We start from the raw sequence: 24389 nt of genomic DNA, 5'->3' as shown, positions 1-24389 counted from the left end.
TGCGGTTAACAGAAAAGGAAAATTGATTTCTGTAGACGGACTATTTGATTTTTATCATGACGCAGCGAGCATGTGACCGCTGGCAATGTTTGACTTATCGGTTGGCGATTGCATCCAGCTGCTTCCGCAGAACTTTACTTAAACATTGCGGTTTGTTACGGTTTATTTACGTCAAAAGAAAAACATCTGGGGTACAGTATTTGCTTTGCCCCCATTTTCTTCCCGGTTCTATACCGTCTAAACATCGATGTATTAGCTAGAGTAGTTGAGTTGACCTTACATTGGGCATTCTCGTGTTCTCTTTGCTAATAGCGTTTTTGTCATTTGGCTAATGATAAAAAATTGAGCTCGCAAGAAAAGCTGCTTGCTTTCGAACGAGGCTAGCCTTACCTACTTTTCGTTGTCTGCCCACGGCCTATTCTTACGCCATAGTTGACTCAGTTTGACAATATCATCCACTGTCTGCATTCACTGGGTTCGGATTAATTATATGATAGTGAAGTAATACCTTTAGAGAATAGAACCGCCACCGCCCATGAAATCTTCATGTGAAAATGTCTGAGATTTGTCTAATTATTCCCACTTAAACTGAAAACTGACGTAAAACATCTAATTATATTCCTGGTAAGCGCATTTAATGCAAATATAATTTTTCATCAGCGTATTAAACAATGTTAGTTACTTCATACATTTCAAGAGTCGTTATTACGGGTGGAACCCATGTTGTGTACTCTAACAGTGCCGTACGCTTCCAAAGAATCGTTTCCTATCTATTCGAAATCATGATGAACGTTAGCTATCATTAGGAAAGTTTGTTTGTTATCAAGAAAATGTCAGTTTAATTATTTGCCCAATTAGAACGGGAAAAAATCAAGAAAAAAGCCCTAAAAATACGAATTGGAAGCGAGCCTTCTGTTCCATCCTACTATTTTGAATGGACCTAAATGGATTTGTTTACAGAAAGAAGCTTATATTGTCCGCATTTGGGGTCAAATGCTAGGCCCGAATTTTGATTCTTCGTTCGTCGCGGAAGGACAACATAGCAGAGAAAGCGCTGTATCGAAACTCACTACCGTTCTTCACTAATCTCTTCAAGCCAGCTTTTTATAATCGTTTTCCGCTAGTTTACGTCTTCACCAGATCCTGCCCCCCTCTTACTTGTTCGGTCGCTAAGCTTTTTCCGTTTGAAGCTATTCTACGGTACGCGACCTTCCGCCTAACAAGACAGGTCTCTCGTCGGAGCTTATCCTCCGTTTCGCCTTTGTTCGCGGTTACCTCTAGCGGCCGGTGTAACCGTCGAATATCCTCTCGTAAGCAAACAAGAAAACCGCCCACTGTTCTCCACGTTTCAACATTCCCTTCTTGGTGGGCCAGGACGCGCTATCAATCTCTGAATCAGGGCCTTCGAAGTTTAGCTGTCGCTGCTGCCAACGTGTCGTTGTTCTTTGGATTGGAACGGGTTCTAGCGCGTCGCATGAAGGCTGCATGAATCAAAGGCATCTTGGAAAGGGGTGGTCAGGGGGATGGAACGAAGGGACCGGCAGTAATAGGTTCATTAGAAGCTAAGAGGCGATGTGTCACTGTTGTCATAATCGCGATATCACAACAACGGCAGCAGTAGTAATAACAGAGCTTAAGAATAACCAGGGGCGGATGGGAGTTCACAACAAGGAACAATCAAAACCAATATAACAAAAATCTATTGTTACTCGCAACGCAATTCGGCGCACGTCTTTCATGCGTTATGAACGTATTAAACTTGTTAGCTAGTAATTATAACAGCTATAGTAACCTATGAGTACCCGTGTACGTTGAGGGAAATGCTTCCGACGAATCAGAATCGGCGTAAAAGATGATCGTTACTACTGATTGGTCCACATAGTGTTCCTTTAACGCCATGCCGAGTTAAAAGCTTTTGATTCTTTTTTTTTTTTTTTTTTTTCTTTAACATACCACAGTACATAATGAAAAAATAAGCTTTTTTCCACGTCTTTCTGCGAACAATTCTGTAAAATGCTGATTTACCTAAGAGTTATCAATAATAATCTAGCGCAAGCACATGCATACGATAATTGTAACGGCACATTGTAGAGTGTGATTCGGCCTTGTTATGTATAGGGAAACTATGCCATCAGTATATACTGATCTGTACACTGAAAGAAAGAACTACCTATTGTGTAGAAGCTCATTTTGAAAACAAGGCTTCGCCATGGACCACATAAATGGTAAGCCATGCTAATGGTTCCGACATGCGAAGGCCGGAATCTGCGTCTGAATCTTGATTTATTCTGCTATTGGCCGGCGGCCACTTCAATTTCTCGACTATTTCGAAATAGTTCGAGATGGCCTTAATTCGAGTAATTATTTTCCAGGATATTGAAATGTAAAGAAGCCGAAGCGAGTGCACTCTTCAAGTGATCTTCTACAACTTCGCCTTATATGCAATAGCAAAAATGAAAAAACAATCTATTTATACCCAAATCCACAGAGAAACTTTCAAGAGTAGGTTTAATTTTTTTTTTTGCGCACTAAGAACAAGAGTGTGCGCTTACGACGACTGAGCTCACAACGAACTGCGATATGCGTAGACAGGCCAATAAGGTCCTAATTGGTTTTCGCGACCTTGACCAATCCGAGAGCACTTATTCAATCAGCAACTTCCTCGATGAAACGTCCAGCCATAGTTTTACTGAAATTTCACACCATTCACTTGCAAGACGGCTAAGTAGATGAAGATCCTGGTCAGTGTTTTTACATCACGATGAGTTCGTTCTGCAGTGAATTTTCGAATCGTCGAGACCACCGCCTTGGCGATCCCCTTCGTCTGATCAGAAATCGAACCGAAATTCAGAGTTTAAAACTACGTAGACCATAAGTACTACGAAGCTAACTTAACGCGTCACTGATCCGTATTGACTTTTCGACCATGTTTGATTATGAACGGATTTGATCTGCAAACGACTACAACGAACACGCCGGCAGTGGCGGTGACAACGGTGATGGTAGCGTAATGTGCAAGAGAAGATCTGATTTTGATTTGAGAGTTCGAACCCCACCGCCATAGGCAGTACTTCAATGGAAGAGTAGCGTCTGTATGACGAACCGAATTTAATTGTATATTGGCTATCATGTATCTAGGATGCTTGAGGGAGTTTTTGTTGCTGAAAATTTCAAAGATAATGAATGTACAGGATAAGCGAGAACGTAATATACCGTACAAGCTGAACCATATTCGATCTGCCGTCCATCAAAATAGATGTTCGGCCCGATGCGTACAGTTTATCATGTGTAAAACCGTATATTTTTCAGCCTAACTGGTAAAATTCTTTTGGCGTTCTATCAATCTTCATTTCCAAAGCATGGAGCTATTTGAAAATAGCGATCAAAATTAGAAGCTATGAATAATTGTTTAAATTAATGGGGAGTCTGACGTAATGCATAGAGCACGCAGTAAAATGCAGTCTGCTTGGGACCATACTAGCGATCGGAGGTTGAGATGATAATTGGTCATCAGCAGCATTTCGCATTGATCAAAAGAGAAATCAACAATACATTTATAAATTTGTATTATATGGCGCCTTCTTGTCTTCAACCTATATGTATGTGTCGAATAACAAGCATATATGTCTTAATAATGCTCACATTACGTAGATTAGAAATCTTGCATGCTTTGCAGCAAGACATATGTACGATACGAAGTAGGCTTGCTAGTCCTTCACAGGTCCATTCTAGTAGAGAAGATTACCGTGTCTAAGTAATGTATTTATTTAGTTATAGAGTAATAGGAAATCATTTTGTATGCTATTGTAGCCACTTTTGACCTAACGTGTTCTAATCTTGTTTTTGAATTTTCAACACAGGCCAAACATCGGCAGCTTTCGTAGGAAAAAAAAAAAATATCAAAATAACGTCCTAAGACATCCACGAACTATAAATGGCTTAGGCAGATTAGGCACGTCCTCTATTACCTTCTGCAATAGCTGTTGATTAAGGCTTAAAAACGAAGGAATCTTATGTCCTTGGCGAAACTTCTGCTCTTAGGGCTGCTCCTTTATTCAGCCATTCAGAAGATTTAGAAATAAAGCGGACCTTTTTCTCTCCCTGATTGTGGCCAAAAACTCGGCCCGTCTGGTTCGATGGCTGTTTCCGAATGGTGGTTCCGAATGGTTCCGAGTGAAAGAGGGAGCGGGTGAAAAACACTGGAAAATCTCATCTGTTGAATCTGGAAAGCTAGCAGCAATCACTATGTCAATTCTAATTCGAGTTTTACGGTTACGTTCAACAGAAATGGGGGTCGGGGGCCACGCGCAGACTCACTCGAGCCATTCGTCGTAGCGTTTTCTGCGACGAGGCCAGCCTACCTTCGATGTTTAACGAAAGGACATTTGGGAATATCGCGGTTATTATTGATTATATTGAAGGGTTAGAATATATAGATTTCTGTTGTGAGTAATAATTTCCCTTGTGACTCATCAGAGTACAGATGTACCCTCGTCACTTTCAATAGAAAACCCGTAGTAAAAATGAGGCAGGTATAGACACACAGCAGCTGAACCCATCACTGTATTTATTATTATTTAGAAAAGTGAAACAATTGCGAAGAATCGCCTGCAGCCGCAACCCAGTACCAATCATGACATCGAAAACGCTTATAGAACAGGATAAACAACAGCTTCACCGCAGTGGGCAGGGCGATAAGGCTCATACACGGAGGCGGAAATCGCCATCTTATTTAGCTTATGCCCAGGGCAATACAATGGCAAAAAAAAGTGGCTCAATTGTAGACCTTTCAACAAAACATTTCCTATATAATTTAATGCCCATACACGAGACGCAGTTCTTTCACTGGGGGAAATGCTTTTTTTTTGCGACAATTTGGGCTTCTATTATTTAACTAGTTGGACTATAGTTGGATTCGTTTCCTGGCTGATGTTCCCGATAACAAGCCTAAATGTTAGAGTCTAATTAATAATTTCAATTATACGCTAAAGGTGAACGAGCTTCGTCGTGTCAGTGTGAGCTAGCCATTACCTAAAAGCTGAATTTCAACAATGCTAGATCTTCAGTGAGAACATATTTTTTATTGTAAGATTCTGTAACTTTGCGAGCTCTACAAAGAGCATAAACAGATCTTCACAGGTGCTGCTGCTGCTGATGAAACGGACTGCATCCAGTTTGCCTGTCCGTATTTCCAGGTTGTGTAATTTATAGATCCGTAGTATATCATAAAAAAAGTACAATCGCTGTTATAGCTAACCAAGTTCTAACATCTATTGTTCTGCAATAACAATTTAAGCAAATGAATTCGGCTGTCAGATTCCCGTAAGCTACTATTGCCAGTTGTTGTCATACCTTTAGTCAACCCGACTGAGTAAATCGAACGTCCTTACTATTGAAGATAAGCAAACTATACCTCAGTCTTTTCAGCCAATCTCTCTTCTAAATCAGTCAATACCCCTTCACTCGTATTAGTAATATATATATATATATATATATATATATATATATATATATACACACGGTGATCTACATATGGATTCATATATGCACAGCAGTACAGACAACCATGCACAGCGTCTGCAAACAAGCAAAGTGCAGTAACAACTATAAAATACATTTTCTTTATTTAAAGTGTTATATTCATTCTACCTATATCATCACCAGGTTGTGCGCCAGGCTAAATTTTAGCTAAATCATATCCCTAAGCCTTGGGAATGATTTAGCTAAAAATTCATCAGTATTTCATCAATGTTACTAGTAGAATGGAAATTTGCCGAAACAAACGTTGTTTTCTATTTAGCTTCGCTCTATAAATAGAAAAGTGGGATAAAAGTTGTGTTGCCGTATCTGGTGCTTTCTGTCAGGCTAATATATTTATCTTCATCACACCCACTCACACTTCTATATAAATGTTGTCCTAGGCTACAGTTTCCGCCGAGGTTCGAAACATTATTTTTTTTTCGTACTCTCGAACAATCTTCTTTCCATCAAAAGAGTCTACGAAGAGATATTGTCAACCTGTGGCATTGAACAATAGGATATGATGAAATCCTTGCATTGCATCGCGATTTTGAAAACGGTACGTTTTTCTGTAACATTACAGAAAACAGATGTGGCGGACTCTATCCAGCAAGCCACGGTTAGTTCGTTCCGACGAAGAGTCAGTTTAGATGCATTTATTAAGTGCACTATTGATTTAACGTGCGTCACTCGATCATCACCAGATGTCCTAAGTGAGCCTACGCGAAACATGCCTTTACAACGGCCTGGAAAATTTCATATCGAAAATAATAAAAGAAATTAGTTTTCACGAAAGCTGTGGGCAATATTACTCATAATCAGATGACCTACTCACTGAACTCTGAGATGCGATGCTGTTCTATTCCGGCTTACACACGAATCATCTTCGGGTGTTCGTATTTAGCGTTACAATATATTAGCAGCATCCGCTAGCTACCATGCGGAAGCGGAACGTGCAGCACGCCTCGTGTGCACTGGCATCTTTATGACGTCGCTCGTTTTGAACCGAATCAACGTTCGCGTTTCATACAACTAACAATAGAACCGCGTTACAAATAATCGAATTAAAGATAGGTGTCCTCTGCTTGTGTACTGTACCTGGAAAGGATATATGTCGCCATTCATCTTCCAACAGCAGCGCTAATATCCTGGACTCCTGTTCCTCGAGGCAACTGTTCGATAACGCTCTGCATGTTTCGCTGCACTAGGATCCTTAACTCAGCGTAATTATACTGAGCGAACGTTGTACTGCGGTCTACCTGATTCGTCTTCAGTAACCAAACAGTGAGGTGGTACGTGCCGCGGAAGAGCTTCTATAACAGAGTGTGATGACTGACTACCTACGTACGTCGATGTTGAGAAATCACCGTTCAACTTGTCGGGTACTGCAGCGGCAGCAGCAGCAGTTACTGCCTTGGTTAGTCGGAATGTGAAGCCATTTCAACAGGGTTGATACAGACGATCCGCTTAATAGCAGCAGAAGACAAACTAATCGTCAATATAGATCCATCCGTAGTCATCGGCCAACTCAATGCTTCTCCAGGAGGATTTGTTGACATATAGTGAACTGTAAGGAGCAGCTAAAGGAAGACAGCGCCTGGAGGAGAAAACATCAGAATTTCCTGTAAACATCGAGCACTGGTGCCAACGTTTTGATGAGTGGCACTAAGGGAATGATTTGGGGGGATTGAGGTAGATTACTGAACACTTCAGTAAAAGCAAGTGGCTTGCAGTAAAACTGTGCCTAATGTATATACTCTGCCAAAAGACCCGTTTAGCTACGCGATGAAGCTGGACGAACTGTGATAAATGAAATCAATTTGACTCATGCATGATTATATATATATATATATATATATATATATATATATATATATATATATATATATATAAGCTACTCCATAAAACAAGTAGATCGACTAACGCTGCAACGAAATTCTAGTTAAAGACATTCGGTTCAACACTGACAACTTACCCTTCGCTCAGGCGTTCGTCTCCAATAAATATGTATCACAGATTGAGACAACTGGGTAAACAAATAATGAAAATCCAAACCAACAGTAGATATCATACTACATTCTAAGGGTTTTAACAAGTTTTTTTTTTTTTTTTTTTTTTTTTTCTCTATATAAAGTGTTAATCATTGGTTTGCAAAAATCTCGCTCGAAAAGAAAAATTTACTTCGTTTTTAATTACAGTTAACAATTTGACACTCGGCGGCACATCGCTGAAATATGCCATTGTTCCCCGATACGCCAATGGCAGTGTAAAGGAGATGACGCTCACAATCGTGATTGGGTAATGGGAAAAAATGCGATCACTCATAAGCACCGGAAAAGTTTTCATCGAAAAATAGGTTTAATGATTGCTGCCCTAAACAGGTGACATACAATGGCACAGTTCGTACGGTTATACTACGTATGTACACGTAGGCTCCATGCAGGTCTGGTCGCATGGTCTCGTAACGAATTACGTTGAACAGAAGTTCGTAGAAGCATGTTCTTGTGAACGTTATTAAAACCTCGTAGCTATTATGTACATCGAATTTGATTATAGCGACTTCAGCTATTTAGCACCAGTGACTGTGACTGTAACTGTAAAATTATAATATGTATTTGTATAGATTATTTCGTTACTGAACTTTATTTTCAGTTAAACTTGATCAGGCAAATGATTGGTATGAAAGAGACGATTCTATTGATACTACCGGCAAAAGCTAAGCCATTCTTGCCTGGTTCATTGGTTAACCTAAGTCTGTTTCTATTGAAACAAATGGGCCTGTATTAATCAATCGAGAAAAAAAAAACAAGCAAGTTCTAAGATGTCGTTAGGCCAATATTATTTCAAATTTCAAAAAAATTACGTGCCAACGTTTGGACATCGCGTCAGAATCAACTAATACGACCATGGTTTGTTGAATATAGCTCCCAAGGTCCATCCTTTCAGCACTGTAGTATTAATTTCTAGCCTGAGGCTAGTTGACCTCAGGTATGTAGAAGTAGTTGTGCGTACGTTCCGATATATATATGTGTGTGTGTCGACCTATTTGTTAGAGACACAAGCGTCTTAAGTTTCCATCCGGACGAGCTAATATTTGACACAGTCTATTGCTGTACAATTTCTGACTGTTACAAATAACGTCCTTTTACCATCACAGCTGCCGCACCAGTTTCATTAGTGATTCCATCCGATCAGCGTGATTATGCTAAATCCACTAAAAGGTGCAAATATAGGCTAAAAGACCCTCAAGATAAACATATCTCTCGGAACAGACGCGTGCCTAGTACGTGCAGCGCTAGAAAACAAAGGTCTTCAACCAATGTAAATCCCCCCACAACGTTCTGTGTTTGCGCGCCAACTTTTAAAACGCCACGGGGCGTCCATTGCTATGTACGCAATCGAATTCCCTATCTGAGTTCGGTTCGCTCTGTTGATTTTCTTCTTCAGCTTTTGCGGTAAGACGCTGAGCTTTCGCGGATCACCAGCTGCCCACAGAAGCTGGGGCGATAATCAATCAATGAATTTCATTGCTTGCCATGGCTTATATGGAGCGCTGCTGTTATTCGAGTGGTTCTGGCGTGCCTACCTGCAGACCTGGCGATAGTCTTTTGGGATCGACTGAATCAGTGTTTCGTTAAGTGGCAATGTACCTATCGATTAAGGTTAGTATAGGGCGTTCTAAAGTTTTTAAAACTCCGCGTAGGAGGAAGAGTCAGTGAACGATCTCTAAGCCTTTCAATGTTAAATTCCGCACTAGCTAGCTAGCTAGCTAGCTAGCTAGCTAGCTAGACTAGTCAAAATTTTCTATGCCCCCGTCTCTTGTGCCTTTACACTAACAAGTGACAAAAAGAAAAAAAAAAAAAGGAAACTCTGTTCAACCGGTTACATCATTTTTAACAACATTATCCGTTTCGCACAATCGGTACTGTCCGTTTCCGATAAAACCGCTTTCTTTATATGATGCACGATTAGAGCGCAAATTTCGACACATTGTCGGCACCATTGTCTCGCACGACATCAATCGCTGTCTGCCAAGTGGACTATTGTATTTTTAGCCAGGACCCATTTTCCTGTCTTCCTGCGTTAGGCAATGTTCCATTTCCTAGTCACATTTGCCAGTTCGAATCACCACAAGTTATCAACCGCGCTAGCAAATGCACATGTAGAAATCCGTATACCAGTAACCCTATCAAAAAATTAACCATACATTCTAGGCTCGCTAAAGCGACAGATAAAGCGCTCGAACAAACCGTTTATACGTTTACGCTTAACTTAGCTACCGAAATACGTAGGACATCCGAACGTAGTTTTTCAAGGTACGCATAGATATGTTTATAACTGTTGTACAAGATAACGTTGACTGCGATCAACTTTATAATTTTACTGCTGGTGATTGTCTAATATTGCGCCGGATAACGTACGATAGAAACGTTTTCCGCCCCAATATTATACGTTTCACAGGGCAGACGTTGTATTGGGTTTATATATATATATATGTAAAACTTTGTTCTATAGGTGAATTGTTTCGTGATTTGTTTCGCGGTACTAGGTAATTCGGTGTGGTCCAGGTTTCTTTTGGCAAAAAGAACAGGGTTTATGCTATACGTAGGTAGAATGTCACAATCCCGAGCTTATCGATAAGTGAATCTATGTGTTGAGCGTTTTGCGATTTTTCGCTAATGGCGCAACGCGCCATTTTTGGGACCTCTGAAGGAGCTGAATTTATTTGAGTACGTTTGAGACGAGGAAGCCAAGGCGCAATCTTACGAGTAACGATTCAGAAAGGAACCCCGACTAAATAAAGCTACACGATCCAGGTTTAAAACCAAGGTGCTCCTGATATTTTGAGTAATCGTTCAGCATAAGTGTATATCGTTCGACTTCATGGCCACTGCGTAAATCTGTCCGACGCAAGAGATCAGGACTGTGGCGCAAAAAGTCCTGGACTTTATATTACGACAATGCATTGGCCCAGGTCTCCACCGCCCGTGTAACAGTTTTTACAGAAAACTTAATATGTGTATTGCCTTTGTTTGGGACGTTAAAGTAAATAAATATTTATCATAGAGTTAATTATAATCAAGGAATAAATAAATATTTATGGATCAAACGACTCACTTATTGTTTTGAACAAAGGTTTATATATATATATATATATATATATATAGTGTAGAAGTACCTTTATTTATTTGTTATTATGCAATATGGTACTGTGTTGTAGAAATAAACGACTGGAAAATTGGTTATGGTTGATTGATGCCCATTTAACCTATTGGCCTTCGGTAATCGAACATCGTCCTGTCAAACAGCCCAAATTAACGTACACGGCCCGCGGAGATAGCGATAAACTGGACGCGAAAGTAATTGACGAACAGAAAATCCAGAACGCGTCGCCGACGATAACGAGACCACAAACATTCACCGCGTAAGCGAAGTTTTTCTTACCATTCATACGAGTTAGACGTCCCAGGGAAACGTGTGTCTCGTATAGCCAAAATGGCCAAACGCACTTTGTCGTCTCCGTTATGAGCAAGACAGCAGTGGTGACGTCAGCTACGGAACCCGCTAAACCACGTTAATGAGAACTGCTGCTACACTGTTCGCGTCCCTATTGACAACTGATGCCGGCTTGACATATTACTACGCAAGGTTTATTTATTTAGAGGATGATCAAACTTTCTATCGCTGGCGGCTGGTGATCGTGATACTCTCGCATACATTACCCGCGTGATATCACACCGGTACAGGTCAGCGAGCTAGGAATACCATCATTTCATAAAAAAGAATTAAACCTGTACACAGTTCTTATCGATAAAGAATCTTTGTTAGTTTTTATTTTCTTTTACACGGGTTGGAATTAGTAAACGTACCGGCGGGACGGGAAGTATTTCCGTTATGATTCTTAGTTCTGCAATCTTGGCCGATCGCTACTAGCTTTGCAGTCGTCAAAAACTTGAATTAACATCGAACTGGCGTTTCCTTAACCACAGGCAAAAACAGAAGAAGAAGAAGTGGGTTTACGCCTGCCCATGAACAAAAATTGAATAGAGACCCAAGGTACTAGAATGTGCTTATTACTCATTATTACACAACGACTTCGTTGCAACATAACCATTTATACGTTACAGAAAATGGAACATAATGTAACTTATGTGGTTATTAGTGTAGTTGTTGTTTACTTGTGTATGTAAGGTCTCCAGTTTACGTTTGACGTAATTGACAGTTTCAGCTAAGGTTTCCAAACGTTTATTGTATGTATCATACAACGATACCTTTGAGGGAGAATGCCCCGCTCCTAAAGCATACATTGCACTCAATACACAAATATATTGAATCGGCGATAGCAGAGACAAAGACATGATGTAGCTAGGCAGAAATCAAGTGGATCTAGCTCGCATAGCTCTATGTTATTACCATGAGCCGATCTGTTAGACAACTATATACTCAATGGAAACATGTCACGCGTCAATACTAAAATGATCCCACGTAATCCGTATAACGGTACGATCATTATGGAAAATTTAAGATAATTCTTACCTGTTTATGTCTATTTACTAGTACACAAAATTATTTGTCTACCTCCTCACTCTTTAGCCGACCCTTTCTAGCTGTACGTCATACGTTTACTCAGCTGGATTCCAGTTGTACGGCTACTTTTCCAGAGCTGTTAAACCACTCTTTTCTACAAGTCTAAATTTTGGGGGGAAATCTCCTGACGAGGTGAATGCGTAACCAAGCGTATAAGTGTTTTTTTATTTGTTTGTAAATGAATCACGAGAGAGGTACTTGCATACATTGACAACAGTTCGGCTCGGATCAGATACGGACACATAAGGAATAGTTCGAACAAATGGAAGCTTGTCACGAGGAAGCTTGGCTTTGCCGTTCTACATTTTCGAGATACAAAAATTTAACCGCAGCTGAATTGAAGTGATTACATTGTACATTATCAAAGTCTTGTTACTTGAATATTTCTTCGTTATGGAACTCGGCTTGGAGAACGGTTCGTCTGATGCGATTTACCCCACCTAACCCGATAGAACCCACCTAAACAACGAAGGTACATCGAGTGTTTTTATAATAGTTTAAAAGCATTTACGATTGAACCTCGATATTAGTTTTTGAGTTCATCGTCTGTATAGTAAACTGATTCAAAGTCAATAGGATATATATCCTATTGGCTTTTAGATATAGATATACCCGCTTGCAAGTTATTGTTTCTATAGAAACTTAGAAGTGTTATATAGCCTTTGTATACGGAACGGCTAATCTGCCCAAAAAAAAAGTTAATTATCACTATTAAATTCAGCCGTTTCGTCGTCGACGCATACGTTGCCCGAGAAACTACCGAAGACCCGAAACATTTTTATCATTATTATTTACCATCATTATTATCACTCTCATTGCGTACAACTTTTTTCAGCTCGCTATATGCTTTCTTATTTCCTTTTCATTTTTCGGCACTGTTTGCAGTACTATTTTACCAAATTAGTCAATTACTGACAATTGTCTTAGTTGTTACTTCTGCGTCGCTCCCCCCTGAACGTCCCCGATCCCCTGCCGCATAGGGGCATACCACAGTGGAACCCCTGTAATGTATCGAACCGAAACGTCGGCCGTTTTCGTTCGGTTCTATGCTTGGGTTCCGTGTGTCTTTCGAGCCTTGAGCCACTAGCCGCCCTTTGCTCCCTAATCACACGCACAGACATCTACATTGTCACTATAATTAACGAATACGTTCATCATCAAGCTTCAATACGGCTTTTAACTGGGTTAATTAAGCAGGGGGAACTTTTGGGAGTTTTCTAGAGAGGTTTTTACGGGAAATTGATGAGCGGGTAGGCTCACGAGCATTATTTATCGATTACCGATTAGCATTTCGCGTGAAACCACGGTCACTCATTGGACGGTCTGCATAATTACCAGTTCTTTTGCGGTTTTCAAAAATAGTAAGAACATCTTCATGAGGCAAACGGAAAGATCTTCAATAGGATTCCGATTCGAAAATTCTAAAATCAAACGGCTCAAGGAACTACTTCTGACACGGCTGATCTTTTGATTAAAAAATTAAGGACCGTGTTAGAGGGCAGAATATCAACTGCCAATGGGATCGTATAGGTAAACTCTAGCGATTAGTTCTTTCAAGAGTTTTCGCGTCTCTACAATGTCAGCGTCATGCTCTAACGAGTTGACCCGTACCTGTGTCGCTTGATGCACTGTGGCTACCAGAAAAGTTCTTTCTGAGTTAAAGGAGACTAGTTGGTGGCTCGGGTGTCGGAGCGAAGCTGTAAATGGCGGTTATATTGAATAAGTATAAGCGTCAGGGATGACGCTCATAAAAAATGCAGAGCAATTCGTTGAAACAACTTTTTTTTTTTGTTTAGGTACAGACTAAGACGTAAAGGACATAAGGAGAATTCTTAATTTAGAAGCGCTATCCTGTAGAGTGGACAGGGTCATCAAGAACAGAGACTAGGGCGCCATTTAACCGCCGCCTAGAGGGCTGTAGCACTTCTAGAAAAACCATCCATTCTACATTTAACCGAGAATCGAATCTGTTTTATGAGACGGACGGCCGAATCGCAACAACAAAGCGGACGGACAAAAGACCGGTTTTCCTGTTCTATCGTAGTAGAGGCGATTCCTCTGACTACGCAGAGTCATTGGCATCGTTGCGTGCCGGCAATGACTTGCCCAACTCGCAGAAATCCCGGTTAGTAACGATCTGTATCACCCTCCTCTTCTCCCCCGACGAAACAGTATAATCGAACCTATACATACGAAAATAGCTCAGGAAAAGAAGACATTGCATGACCAACAAATGACTGCACCCACATTTCAGCCTCGTCTCTGCTATATGGTACCTGCCATCTATTGAAAGCTTCTAAACATCCTCGCTTTTTCTCTGCTGTCATTGAGATCGGTTGTGGAGGATCATAATGCTAACTTAGAACGCTAAAGAGGTTGGACCAGTCATGGACCCTTGGTTTGCATAGAACCATCTACTATGAGATACCGTATGGAAAACTAATTACTAATAGATCGACTAGAATAGTTAGATGTGATATAGTGTATACAGAGCGCATTTAACTAGGGAATACTTTGTTACACAGGCAGAGCTTTGCCTCTTGCCCGTAACTTCGAGGGCACAAGTGTTCAAATAGTGTGTCTGCATAGTCAACGACAAGTGAAAAGATCAAAGTTGGTTTATTAGATACGTTTTTTTGTTTTCCTATATCAAGGTTATGCCAAGGTATGATACTCGGCAAAACAGAAGAGAGCGGTGACAGAAAGCATTTCACGTCCACGTACTTCATCCAGACTGAGCAAGTCTCATAATAACGTATTAATGAATCTAATTTTTGTTAAATCTATCCCCAAATTTTGCGCTAGTGCGACATATTGGTATGGCCAGCGACGGGGGCAGCATCAGCTGCTTTCGCAACGTTGCATTCATCAGCCGCGACTGTCATTGAGCTGACGCACGCGTTTTGGCCGTACCATAGAAATGATATATATCTATTTCGCGCTCCCAGAATCCTGCAGTGCGCGTTGTAGCGGCGTGGTGTTCAAGTAGACCTGGACATCCTGCCAACTTATATGGTGATACTTTGAAGTTATTTCTAAGGGACTGCTGCTTATTGTTCCTGAGAAAAACGAGCTGCAGACGGCCGGTGACCAGCCGAATTGACGAATAGTAAGCAAAACGGCATTGTGTTTTAATTGACGTTAGACTAGCGTGGATGTTTATCTGCCTAGCTGCTATCGGAAAGCCGCATATAAAATCGTCTAGGATGCAGTGGCTTGAGGAAAAAATTTGGTCAGAGAAATTTCTAAGGTGAATGTACTGCGTGTAGATAGATGCCGTAGTATAATCGAACTTCGTCAGGCAACTTCATTGGGACTTTGAGCATTAAATGTAGCGATATGCAGAGTGTTTGTTTGATGATTTTGAAGATACATGAGCTTCGAGAAACTGGTAAATTCAAGCCCCGAAATCTTCCGTTTGCTCAGTAATCGCCCGGTTAGTTCGGGTGACTTCGTCCGCGAAGGGCATGAGGGCAAGAATGCGGAACGTTCCAACGTTAGAATGATTAAAGCGATACCGTTCCACTTGACAGTGGGACATCAAATGAAGAATAGGGATTAGTTCGAATAAGATATGGAAGTCAATAAGCAAATAGAGTGCCTATTCTAGTGAAACCTCGACTTACTGCCGCTCATTCACCTTAAATTTACTTACAAGGACAGTCAGAGATCTGTTTAGCGATAGGTACAATGATTCATGCAGAAGAGTCAAGAAGATTACAGTTTGTCACTAAATAGGCACTTATACCAGATGGCCAGAAGTCTATTAAATATTCAAAAGTTGACTTACATGAAAGAATAAAGCAATGGTACACGCGATATATTAACTGAAGCACTTTACAAAAAAACTGCGTCTCTTAACTTGTCATAGGTGAGCCACTTTTAATTAGGTACCAATTATTCTAAATCTAAGCTCTCTATGACTCGAACGAGAGAGGAAATGCTCTATACGTACGGAACATACAAACACTTTGTTTAGAATTTACATAGTGATTTTGTCTGACTATGTAGATTTCCCTAAGAATTTTTCCTGATCTCTTTATCTAATGGTGGCTACCTAAAATAGTATGAAGTAGACAAACCCAAGAATTAAACTGTACTTTCAAACGCTTTCAACCTATGAGTCAAACTGGAGACCTGTAAAAATAGCCTTCGCATTACTAAATGCTACTACCAAAGCGTCAACCTATCGTTCACGCTAACGTTACTTTACGTTAATTACGCTTTACGAGGAGGTAAACGTATCGAGTCCAACAGCAACGCCTGCAGCCAAGCGACGGACATTTTCGCACTCTACGAGTGTTTTGTACTGATCCTATTCCCTCGGTGCTGGTCTTTTCGTCTTCTCGTTGCCGACTTTCGTAGCTGTCTACGATTAATCGAATGGAAGTTATTTTTGAGTAGCTCATACGCTTTGTGGCATCTATTACAGAAAATAGTCTGCTGTTCGGTATTTGTAAATGAAGTTAGTATAGCATACCAATACAAGGTTGACATGTTGAGACCGGCTTACGTAGCCCATTGTACTGAATCTGCCTAGTGCTTCGGCCCACAGAGCGTATCCGCTACGTGCCGCGTGTAAAAATAGATTCGCTTGGCACTGGGTCAGCGTGTATTTATACTATTCTGGGAGCCAACCTTAGCTTTAAAGGGATTATAGCCTGACAAAAGCTGACCGTGCTGTAGACAGCTGGTTGAAAATACCGGTTATTTCAAAAGACATGTTTTTCCTTTTACAAGCATAAGTAAGGCATACAAGTAAACCTGTGTATATTTCTACCTGTTTGTGGCTGGCTGTAGAATTTTTTGCAATATGGTATTATTTATCAATCTGTTCGCGTCACAACTTATTCTAGCTGGTGACAGTAATTGTCTATTAGCATTTGCTGCCCACTTGGGCCCTTAGTAAGAAATGTATCTGTACTAGCACCGCAAACTTGTCAATCCTTTTATAAGGTGAAACTCTCCTATGACGTAAAGCCTTTCTGTAAGGTAATTAATATACAAGGTCCTAAAATTTTTGTTTATGGCCCACAGAGCCTAGCATGAATGTGATATGATGAGCTTTCCCAAGCAGCTTGTTAGCTAAATTGTCTTGACATAGGTTAATTAGGTTTTAAGATGCCGTGTAGGGAAACTGCCATTCCTAAAATTCGATTTCTCTCAAAAGGATTTATTTGTATGTATCGATCTAGTCCATATATCGCTTGCCGGAATCGATGATTTCCGTAAGTAAGGTGCATCTGAAGTCATAAAATTAAATCAGAGGTGTAAACGCGAGGATCCTTTTACATGGCTAGATGATGTACAACATGATTATCTACGTATTGTTAGATATAATGAAGTGTGTTAAATATAATGAAGTGTTAGGGTCGTTCGCCGACGAAGAATTACTTCGTTTTACATAGACAATTGTAGCCAAGTTAGCTATTAGGATTAGACCTCCATATAAGTCAAATCATACAATCAACGTATTCATTATTTTATCTAAGATTCGTGACTCAGCTGTTAATAAATAGAAGTATGACATAATTAATAACAATGATCACTTTGTCTGTCTACCTCAGACAAGTGACTGATGACCACAGCCCCTGACAACCGTGCGTGTAATCATGGTAAACGGTCTATTTTAGCGGTGTACAAAGGTGAAAAGTCCAACCCTTCTTTCGCAAATGTCCATATAGCCGTCTAATACCTACACCTGGCCACAAAGACCCCTGACACCAAATACGATATGAATGGTATGTAGAATTATCTGTGTATACATGTATTATATAGACGTTGTTTATACGTATTTGCATTGAAAGGGTACATAGAAAATCCTTACATCTTGAGATTAATATTGCTTGATCTCGCTCGTCTAGGCACTCGTGTGCCTTACGTGTAACTTATCGCAAGCTAACAGTGATGAATACTGTTTCAATTTTCTGAAAGTTAATTTACTAGATTTTATATCATTGATCCTATGGGTCATGCCCAAAATACGACAGGCAATACTCGTTTTATTATGGACCTTGCATTTATGCGCGCAAAGGTACATGGGGTTAGATGCTCGAGTTTAAAAGACAAACCAAGTAGATAAAATCGTCCCCGAACGCGGGATGTTTTTCTAAATAAATATATCGGTAGCGATTCATCACCAGTTAAGAGTTACGCAGAGAAAATGATTAAATTTTATATTATTATTCTATCCATTAAATATCACCGATGTTAAGACGCCGCTACCGTCATATTGTTGCAATCGTTTGTATCAGTGCCAGTCTTCTTAGCAGAACGACGATCATCCTGTGTGTTATGTTCCATTGATTAGAACTTATGGGAACACCTAAACTTGGGAGATGGCTTTACTTATGCAGTAACAACAAGTTCAACGTATGTCGCACCACCTACTATCAATCTACCTAACTACATGCCTTTGACGAAGCGTCTACTGCTGCAAGGCTTCTGGGGTCAATGATTAGTCTTGCAAGAACAGCTTGTGCTCAAGCCACTAGCGTCGCCTGGTTCCCTGACTGGTCGCCTGACGTTCAAAATTGGTCTAAGGACGCCTTCAATTGTGCCATAAACGCTGTTCGATCATCGGCTCACAAATTTGCCCTTCTTTCCTTTGGTGGCACTCGGGATCCCTAGGCCGTCTTCGTAAATGGGCCGGACCCAATTGGCACTGCCGACTCATAATGGAATTGGTTACTTTGTTTGCCAATAGCATAGGGCAATTGTGGCTATCGCAAGGCTGGACCTGCAAGACCAACAAGCAAGCCAATATAATATACTAGGTGCGTTATTCCATTCGCAAGCTTTCTCAGTTTAAGTTACGTGGAAACGCAAAGGCTGGAAGCTGCAGGATGCGCTGGTAATGGACCTAGCGTAAAGCATCAATGCACTCAAAGGATTAATGAGGAAGTCATGGAAAATGGCAACATACATTCTTTTCTGCCTGGAGCAAAAGCCCTATCTGAATTTGATTCGGTTACTTTCATTCCGACTACAAGCGACGAAAAAATACAAAGCTTTACGATGCTGATTTCTCGACAAAAACAATCCGTAATGCAATCAGACTATCAAAGATGTTACTTTAAAGAGGTCTTTGGTTCTCCAGACTTTTGTCCGCTAAATATCCTATTTGAAAGTTCCAATAAGGTAGGCATAATGAAGGATAGCTTTGGGCCAACTCCTCTAGATAGCTAGTTAAGAAATTAGCATACGTTTTGCCGTAAGTCGATTTTCTTCTTTTTAAAAGAACCGCCTGTTTGATAACTTCACTGGTTTATGCGTATATATATGTATATATATATATATATATACATATATATGTTGTTGTGATAAGGCGAAAATGGCTTTTCTTTCTAACAGATACTACGCTCCACAAAGTGTTCTTCCGCTATCGGCTGAGCTAAGCGTTTGTGGTAGTCTTTTGAAACGCTTTTTCATATACGATTTCCCTCCTCAAATACGCGCCCCATCATTTATGCGCCTTTATCCAGGCCTTCGGGCAATAGCCTTGTATAAAGTCAACATTATATATCAGCAATATGTTAGCCAAGGGCGCTTATGACGAACAGTTGACATCTTCGTTGTCAACGTGACTCGCTCAACTAACGTAATAGCTATGTTACAATAATATGCCGCAAGCAGACTCCAAACGATTCAGGTGTTTTGTGCTGCCCACGAGCCGTAGTCTCGTTACGACGATTTCAGCTGATTCAATGTCCACTCCGCCCTTGAGGACGAGATGGTAACCAGCTTCTATCGAATACTCTCGTTTCCCTCAACGATAAGTACGCTTGCAAAATCCTTATTTTGCTTTTGTATTTGCGCCTGTTGGGTTCCCAAGTGTTTTCACAGTTCATTTTTTGTGCACGCGCAACCTTTCTATTGTACTTCTGCGCGAGACACCCGGTGGCAAGAGAGGCGGTATTGATAGCCGCTGCTACTAAAAATGCTTAAAATTGTGCTCAACTGTTGTGCAAAACCAGCGTGCATTCCGCTTATCCCTCATCCTGAAGCAGAGGCGTAAAAGTTACGAAATACGGTCATATTGTGTGGCGTTCCACCGGAACACGTTGAGATGGAAAGGTAAACGGGTATAAACACCAGTGCGAACACTGCAGGCTAATAGTTCCCGTTCCGCCTTGCACAAAGGGATCTCTCCTACCACTACTTGTCAATACCGTTCCGGCGACTTACGTATGCACGCCGCCATCCCCACGTCAACTCCGCACCCATCCCTGTTATTGCGATCGCTTTCGATGGCCTGGCCTGTTTTGGCCGCAGTTTTGGCCTGCGCTGTCCGAACAAGAACTAAAAAGGACAGGACAGGGCTTGAAATGACGCGTATGAAAATATGGCATCTATCTTTCTGGATTTATGATTATGTTTTGCATTGCACATTTACTTGCGTGTTCAGTCTCATTTCCTGGTTGCACCCAGATAGGTGCGTTGCATTGAAATCCTTAAGCCGAAAAAACTTCGTGTAGGTACCATTTTATCTGACCTCGAAATGTTCCTGTCAGAAGCGGGTTTGCTAGCGGCAGTTTTTTAATGACTCCGACTGATCTAACTTTTGATTCAATAGGACCGTTTCAAGGCCACTACGGTATGGAAAGCTAGCTGTAGAATTTGGCCTTCGCAGCAGCCAACGCTCGAAGTCAGCGAGTCATGGAATCGAAGCAGCTTTCGGTTAAAAAACTAACGCAGGCCAACACGACTGAATCGAACGACGTTAGTGGCGGAAACTGCTAGAGGCCGTTTCTGCTTTCCCTGCGCTACGGCGATCATAAATGAAGACGCTTCTAACACCATCAGCATCATCATACGCATCACATGTAACCGTACGACTGCCTACATTTCACTACATACACGTATAAGGCCATAGGACTGCCTGGCCCACGAAAGCCAACATTGCTGTTCTAACATGGCCCACGTTGACGTCGCCATCATCACGACAATCATCAGCGCCGCCGGTGTCGGCGGTCTACCTAAGGCAGCAATACGGCAACGTAAGAAACGCATTAAGGACAACCGATAAGACGAGAAGGATCAGTAAAGATACCATAGGTAGTTGCGAGACGTACTCAGCCATGCCGAACAAACAACGATGAGAATTGTCGCAACAACAATGAAAGGTCATGAGTGAACTGTAATTATTTTCAAGCTCCTATACACACTGCATCGGGCTTGACAGAAATCAACACTAACCTTATTCTATTTTATTGAAGGTGCGGAACTTGCAATTAGCTGAACCGTCCTCGTAAGGCGTAGGCTTAAGTCAACGATGCACCAGATAGATAATCATGTATATTGGTCGTAAGCAACTGCGTTCTAGACTGTGTTATTATACTTACCAAGCGTTGTAGACATCAAAATATAATATTTGCATCTAGAGAACAACTTTCCAACGAAATATTTGCTATACCTCGCTTCGGGACAAGGTGAAAAAAGCTGTAGACGTTAGTCGAAAGGGATATTCCCCGAATTCGGCTTTTTACACTGGCCAGACAAAGTCAGTAGGGCAAATCGAACATAAACATTTAAGCCCCGTTTATATCATGCGTAACTGTGTGACTTGATAGCGTATGCCTTCGTTATAGATAGTACATTGCTAAGCGCGAATTTTGTTGTCCACTGGCTTGGAAATGCTTCATTGTAGATTCCGCTCTAGAAACGTATGAGTACAATCTCATAGCAGAAACACACTTAAACCCAATAATGTTACTGAAACTAGCTAAAGGTAAAGCGGTTCTCAGACGACGCTATTCTTAGCCAGGGCTGTTTGTGTTTGAACCATGTAGAAACAATACGATTAATGAATTTTCATTCATACATTGAATAACGTGCTATAGCAAGAAATAGGCCAGGGGAAACATCAATATGGAGGCAGAATATAGCTATGAGTGATGCCATACAGAACGACGAAAACGTTGTATGTTTAACAATGAGCAAATCGTTATGGGCCTGCCTTCTTTCCGCAACGGCAGGAACATTTCATCCGTATGCAAAAGCCTTAAAGAGGACAGCCCGATATATTCTCGAGGTCCTGCTCTACAATAGACTTTGTTGCACAATCCTTTCGCTTCCACCATGAATAGCTCGTCATGTTGCTTGTACTGCATTTATATTTAAACATGTCCACGTTCGTATAGCGTTGCTGTATAAAAGGCGCTAGACCGGTCATTTAATAGATTTCATTTGTCGCACTAACCCGATCCGTGGACATTTCTATTCCGCAATGCTTGTCATTTACAATATTACGATGTAACTACCCTCAAGTTCTATATTATGCACTTGTTCAGTATGTCTGTCGCATGTGACCGAATTTTCGTCTGCTAATTGCACAACATCGGTTCAGTACGCAGTTATAGCGTTATTTAGGCGCTCTGGGCTTTGTAGAAATGGGTTACATTTAGAAAACACGCCGTATAGCGTATGTACGTTTACTTCATGCCTCATATGTTGCGTACTGCCTATCAGTAAATCAATTTACCGGAAGCGACTGATTATCCGATGTTTAAAAAGGGGGTGCTCCAAAACTGTTACAGGACAAGATCGGTTCAGCTTTGATAGCTCTTGCAGAAGAAGAAGCAGTCTAAAGTTAATTTGAGGTTGACAAACCTTCGGTAGGGGCTACAAGTGAAATCACTATAATAAGACTTATAGCGTTCACTCGAAGACGGAGCCAGTGGCTAATAGGTGACGTTTTCGTTGTCCTATTACGCTTTAGCGTAAACGGAACTTTTTTTTATTTGTAGTACGCAAGAGACAAGCTCACTCATCGAAACACTTCGATGAACACGACTCAGAAACTAAATACTGTGCAAGTGATCTCATTTACTAATCCCCTAATCTAATAAATAGCATAGCCAGCTAGTAATTGCTATATAAGCAGGTTATCGTCTTTAACGGTTTCCGTTTCTCGCCGCTGGAGGTGATTAAAGTACTAGTTACCAGTGTTCGAGGTACTAGTTACCAAGTACGAGGCCGAGTATATCGCAACTTCTCTGCTATTACACTGCAACAGGCCGAATAAATCGCCTTAATGGTGTACATTTGTAACTAGCATTAAGTGGATGTATTCCTTACTCGAATATTAGCGCCACCCGAGCCCGCTTATCACATAAACGACAGATACCGCCCTATGCCTCGCTACGGAACACATCTGTTTGATGCGAGAGATGTTACATAACGAAAAAGTATTGATCCTTTCAAGTTAAAATTCAAGTTCAAAGTAATACGCTGACCTGGTCAGCGGCCTTGTTCTATATTTTTAGTAACACCATAATATGAATTTCGAAGTAGAACTTCTGTGCGAGAAAATTCAAGCAAGTAATTTTCGCATCGGTCTGTTGGAACTAAACGACGATCATCGAGGTTGTTTGACAAAGACTGAAACAGGCAGTAGTCCGCTGGCAATCGAATGGCGCAAGATACCGGCTGTCTGGCGAAGGCTTCAGTATTTATTAGTTCATACTTTTGCTGGGTAGCTAAATACGTATGTGATTTGGCATTGTCGTAATGGTAAACGATGTCCTTTATGTTAATTAGTCACTTAATCGGTTGGCATTAAAAGTCCGAATCAATCATTTTGCCAAGCAGAAGGAACTCAAGATGCACGATGTTTTTCCAACTAACTAACACAGAGCACGGCCTCCTTTGGAACACAGTTTCCTATTTGTACAATGTTGTTGTATGTAGTCTATTAATTTTAACCAACAACTTTAGAAATAGTTCTATGTTGTTGCGCTTCTGTAAAATTTCATCGATACAAATACGGCCGAATTTATTTTTTAGCATGAATTCCTATGGCACAGAAACACGTAAGTTTTTTAATAGCCATTTTCTTTAGAATCGTTCAAAACTGTTTGGTGCCGTCCCTTGCCGACGTCATAGCCTTACTTGTCGGTCCTACTTGAACAAGAAGGTCAACTCTTCTCTAATTGTCCATAGCGAAAGTAATGAACACTTCTTTAGGCCGTTTCCTACGACAATTCATTTAGACCATGAATAGCGAAATTTTGTATGAGTCTGGGCATCATTTGTGCCCTTATCGTCGTAAAATTATAAAGCAGAAAGTTTACCCACCTTCAAAGCGCCCTTTGTTAAATCTGAATGAACGTGTTCAACAATTTAGTACATCTATCGGTGGCAAACTTCAGCTTTCGAACGCTATAGACGAACCATGATGTACCTGCCCGTCGAACAAAAAACTAATTAGGTGTTCATATTCTTTCGGAAGGAGAGTTACGTGAAGTAAGTTTCGGATTGACTCGCGCAGCGACGTATGT

General features: G+C 40.9%; 3 long non-coding RNA genes across 3 annotated transcripts in view; 2 read left to right on the top strand and 1 right to left on the bottom strand.

Annotated features, from left to right (window-relative positions):
* The window catches only part of LOC147755872 (uncharacterized), a 74328-nt gene that overhangs the window by 1744 nt on the left and 48195 nt on the right, over positions 1 to 24389 (top strand). The window lies entirely within an intron of this gene.
* Positions 5576 to 7936, bottom strand: LOC111250037 (uncharacterized). The gene is made up of 3 exons (XR_002673174.2): positions 7496 to 7936; positions 6619 to 7117; positions 5576 to 6266 (listed from the first exon to the last, which is right to left on the bottom strand). It is a non-coding gene; the product is annotated as an uncharacterized LOC111250037 (long non-coding RNA).
* LOC111250038 (uncharacterized) lies at positions 14063 to 22988 on the top strand. The gene is made up of 3 exons (XR_002673175.2): positions 14063 to 14233; positions 17676 to 17849; positions 20684 to 22988. It is a non-coding gene; the product is annotated as an uncharacterized LOC111250038 (long non-coding RNA).

Source organism: Varroa destructor, unplaced genomic scaffold, assembly GCF_002443255.2.
Source record: "Varroa destructor unplaced genomic scaffold, Vdes_3.0 BEIS01000004.1, whole genome shotgun sequence".
Taxonomy (NCBI): Eukaryota; Metazoa; Arthropoda; class Arachnida; order Mesostigmata; family Varroidae; genus Varroa; species Varroa destructor.
This window is presented reverse-complemented; position numbering and strand designations above follow the sequence as displayed.